Raw genomic sequence first — 5,172 nt, 5'->3', positions numbered from 1 at the left:
GTGATGCTAGTTTGTTTTTTTTCTTTTGTCCTTTTCAAAAATAATTTTCACTATATGTTAGTACTAGTTCATGGCATATTTAGTTGTGATTAAAATAAATTGATTTTGTAGGATGAATTCAAAAAGTGAAAGACAGAACTTTCTCAAGTAGCTTTATCATTAGATAATGAGGGAGATGTTGAGGCATCTAAGAAAGGCCTAGATATACCAAATAATTACACTATTTTGAATAAAGTTGTGACAAAGGAAAAAAAGAAAGCTACTTTTGGTTTAGGTTCTTTTGGTTTATATTTTTCTTCAAAGTTGGATTTTAAAAATTGCTCAGAGACCTCAAAAGACAATCTAAATATTGAGCAAGAACTTCACATGTGGAAAGAAAAGGCAAAGGAGTAAGAAATGATCAATGAAAAGCAAAAGGTTAAGTTGAATGATGCTGAGCACAAGTTAAAAGATCAAGGACATCAACTAAAAGTTCAACAGAAAAGAATTGGTTTTACTAAAAAGACACTTCATGCTTTGTATAAAAAATTGAATCTCCCACTTCCTTTAATCTTGTCTGTTCCTGCGAAAGATGAGCTTGGGATAGGCTCAAGTGATGATGAGGATGATAACATGAGTGATTGATGTCTGGAGTATATGTTTTTTCTGATTTAGATTAAGGAATTTTTAGGTGAATTAGTTAGTACATTTTATATTATTCATGATATTTGACCTTTTTAAAGGCTTTTTTTGTTTTAGTTTAAATATTTTTTTATTTTAGTTTGATTATATTTATGGACAAGTATTTTAATAATAAATATTTTTTTAACTCTTTTATGGTAATTGGTTTTTTCATGACTTTATTATGTGTTTATAATTTCAATGATGTAATATGAAAAAAATAATTATGATGGTCTTAATATAGAAAGCAGATCGAATACAATTTATTTTCTAAAATATTTATATATTAAATAGCAAATTATTTTGTATGAAAATTATTTGAAATATTATATTAAATTTGTAGAAAATTTGTGCAAAAATAATTTTTTGTTTTGTATGAGATTTCTTTCAAATACATAAATTATTTTAAATTAAATTTGTTTGAAATTTAATTGAAAAAAAATATTTTATTTGTCTAAAATTTGTTCGAAAAAAAATGTTATATTTGACTATATTTGTAAATCCCGCTAAAATCGGTAAATAATTAGTCAATAAATCGAATTTTAATCAGAAAAATTAAAAATGCAAATCTAACATCAAAATAGGATAGAGCTCGTCAAAACGAGAATTTTGATACTAATTTCAAAAAATTTGGCCCAAAATTAGACCGAATAGGCCGAACCGGTTGAACTGGAGCCCAAACCGGACCCGTAGGTCCAACCGGACCCATACTTAAAAAGGGGACAGAATCATCTTCTTCCCCATTATCATCATAAATGCTGAACAGCATTGGGGAGGAAGAAGAACTTCCCTAACCCTCATCAATCTTCCAACTACCATAACTCTTCCGTCCAAGCTCCGATCGCCGCACCGTTCGCGGCCACGCGTCCAGCGCGTTGAGCTCTATATTTCTGTCAGATCAATTTTATCAGTAAGCTTCATTTTCGTTTCAGAATCTCTACCCCCTTTCTTATGGTGAAATTGAACCCCTGTGATGAAATCTTGCCCAATTTGGTATTTTAGGTTCGATTTAGCTTCCGGAGCTTATTGAGCTTGAGTTATTATGCGTATGGGTACGGTAAGAACAACCTAAATCCTAGTCAATTTTGATTTTATTATGAAGAAGCTGAATTTAAAACATATATGTGTATTAGGTGTGAATTAAGTTTATATATAAGCATTGGAACTGAAAAGTGAGTATTTGGAAGTTTGGTGGTGATTCAGGCTAAGCTTGTGGCTAGTTTTTCTGAGCTTGAGGGGCTGTGTTGTGACCTTGAGGGGCTGCCTTGGATTAAATAAAGTGATCGGCCAAGGTATGGTTTAGGTTTCGCACGTTTAACATATAAGATTTTGTGAAAACTTAGGCTAGAGAACCATAGGTCAAGTTGAAATGGCTAAATGTGTTAAATGATTAGCTTTGTGATGATGTTGGATAAATTAATGATTGAGCTTGTGTTGGAATTTATGAGCATGAGTTGTTGGTGTTGTTGAATATGTGTTCTTAAAATTATTAATGAAGGGTTGATGATGATGTTGATATATGTTAATGGAATTTGGTAATTATGACTTGTTGATTAAGTCAATGATGATTTATGAGTTGTCATTAATGAATTAAAGGAGTAAATTAAGAATGTTTAAAGATTTAAGCTTGTGGTTAAAATGGTGAATATTGGGATTATTGTGTGAATTTTATGGAATGGTATGGCCATTGACATGCTAGTGGTTGGTGATAATGGAATAAGGTTTGGTATGTTACAAATATGCAGGTTTTGTGAGTGATGATAAGTAAGTTTGGTAAAAATGGGATTTGGCATGATTTTGGTAAACTCTGATTTTTTATGAACTTTGGTAGTCCATAACTCACTCCTCAGATTTTGAACGCAAATGAAGTTTCTTTTAAATTAAAGAAGGTTTTAAAAGCTTGAGATTGATATAAGGTTTGTGAAAACCGAATTTTGTAGAGGAAGTTATGGACGCCAGAAAATCGGTGCGAAAAACTGAAATTTTGAACATTATAGCAGAATCAGGTTTTTCTGATGTGTGCCCATGCACACAGCTGTGCGTATGCACCCAATAGAAGCAAAAAGTTTACTTGTGCGTACGCACGCTTTGTGCGCACACACACACCAAGATAGGCCTTTTGTTGGTGGCGCTAGCACAGGTGAGGCGCATGCACACCAAGTGATGTGTGCGCACGCATACATTCGAGCGCACGCACACGTCCTGATATTTTGCTGAGCTGTGCGCAGCACAGGTGTGTGCGTACGCACACGCCCTGTTTTTCAGCACCTGAGTTTTAAGACTTAAACTTGGTTTTGAACTCCTAAACCCCTATTTTTGCCCTGTTAACCTCAGATTTTATCAGTAAGCTTAGTAATTAGTGGAAGGTAGGAATTTGGGGTAACTTAGGAGTGAAGTAAGAGGTAAATGATGAGTTATATGAAGGAGATGAGAAAGTTAAATGAAGTATTATGCCATGGCTTTGCTAAATGACTATATTATGATTATGAAAATGTAATGGCTTATGAATGATGATATCTGAGATACGAGTTTCTCTGGGTAAGAACCGTGGCTTGCCACCACGTGTTCCAGGTTGAATTTCGATACTCTGTTGACCCTACGTCGTAAGGGTGACCGGGCACGTATAAATTCTCGGGTATGGATAGCCCCCATTAAGTGATTTGAATGATGAATGAATGTGAAATCTATGCATAGACTCATGGAGATGCGCGACAGGGGACATTCTAAGGTTTTCAGACTTGTCGGGTTGGCTGGATAACTGACAGATGAGCCTCATCAGCCATAAGACATGCATGCATCATGTGCATTTGTTTGTTTTGGTTGTTATGCACTACTTGGGATTGCCTAACTGAACATATGTACCCTGCTACTTGTATACTTACTACTTGCACTATCTGTTTCTTACTGTGTGTAAATCTGTTTAGTTGTTTGTCTCTGCTGAATTATGGATGACTGAGGGACGGAGGAATGGTGAATTGGTTAAGTGTTAGGTGTTAGGTTTAAGGCAAGTGAGTATAGTATACTTAGATTACCTACCCCTATTTATGGCTTTTACTTAGCAATTAAGTTCTGTAATTGTATGACAAAGTTCTAGGATTGTCTCTGGAATTTCCAGGACCTTATTTATTATACGTGTGGCACCTTTACCATGCTGAGAACCTCCGGTTCTCACCCCGTACTGTATTGTTATTTTCAGATGTAGGTCGAGAGGCTCCTCGCTAGGCGTCTGGATTCTGGAAGCGGAGTAGTCCTGGGTGTATTTTAGGCTTTATGTTTGTATATATATGACTCATGTACTTAGCTTGCTCTCCAAGAATCTTGTTTATTTTGTTCCTCATAGAGGCTATAGGAGAGTTAGGGGCTTGATTCTGTATTCTGTATGTTGGGATATATATATATATATATATATATATGTCCAACAAATGTATAGAATCAACTAGACAGTCTTGGCTTCACAGGCTGAGTCAGGAGCTAGTTCCTCTGTATTATTGGCACTCTTATGACTCTTTACTTATTCCTATTCTTAACTTTTTGGTTGCTTAGCACGTAAGTAATTCTTTCTCTTGAGCGTTGCGCTTTTTATTTTGCGATTTTGTTTTACCCGTTTTTCAAGCCTCCTAGTATATTATCTCTTTTCACTATTATATGTATAGTATAACTGGTTAGAGGTCCGTAGCACCACACTACCTCTGTTCTACGACTTAAGCGTAAAACTCTGTGTAGTAGGGCGTTACAATATTCGTTAGAAATTTGTCTAAAATGAAGTATATTTTTTGTTTGAAATTTGACTAAAATAAAATATTTTTACGTTTGAAATTTGTCTGAAGTACATTATTTTTATGCTGGCTAATCTGTCTAAAATTTGTTTAAAATACATCATAATAGTTAGAAATTTAGCAGATAAATGCCTATTCAAAATTTGTCACAAAATCGTCTGAAAAAAATTTCGAACGAATTTCAGACAAAATGTAAATTAGCAACAAGGATTTTTGGGACAAAAAAAATCGTCTCAGTTTTGTTCGGAAAAAAAATTTGTCTCTAATTTGTTCGACATTTATCTCAATTTCGTCTCAAAATTCGTCCGAAAAAATCCTATTTCTAGTACTCAAGAGTTGTATATAAAGGCAGATTGAGGACTTGGTTAAGGACTTTTTACTTCTCTAATTACTTCTTCTTTTCCATTTTCTTCTTGATTTTTGGAATTCTGTTTTTGTTATCCTTAGCTATGAGTCACTAAACTCTCTCTTCATTAGGAAGAGGAGCTCCGTTGGATTGTAATGAATTGATGTTCATTTTCTTCTCTTCTTAATACAAGCTTTGTTTATCCAAGAGAGAATTTTTACACTTCATAGATTCAATCTTAACAAAATTCATTCATCATCATCCATTCATCCTTACAATCGATTATCACATTCATCTTCATCGTACATCATCTTATAATTTGTTCCTCTCATTCAATTCACTCACTCATCTCATCAATTCTCACTTGTAACTCCTCTTTCCTTAATTATT

The 5,172-nt window shown here is 34.0% G+C and overlaps 1 long non-coding RNA gene across 1 annotated transcript; it reads left to right on the top strand.

Moving 5' to 3' along the window:
* LOC110267718 lies at positions 1,424-4,040 on the top strand. The gene is made up of 3 exons (XR_002355606.1): positions 1,424-1,570; positions 1,663-1,952; positions 3,857-4,040. It is a non-coding gene; the product is annotated as an uncharacterized LOC110267718 (long non-coding RNA).

This window comes from Arachis ipaensis, chromosome B02 (genome assembly GCF_000816755.2).
Source record: "Arachis ipaensis cultivar K30076 chromosome B02, Araip1.1, whole genome shotgun sequence".
NCBI lineage: Eukaryota > Viridiplantae > Streptophyta > Magnoliopsida > Fabales > Fabaceae > Arachis > Arachis ipaensis.
This window is presented reverse-complemented; position numbering and strand designations above follow the sequence as displayed.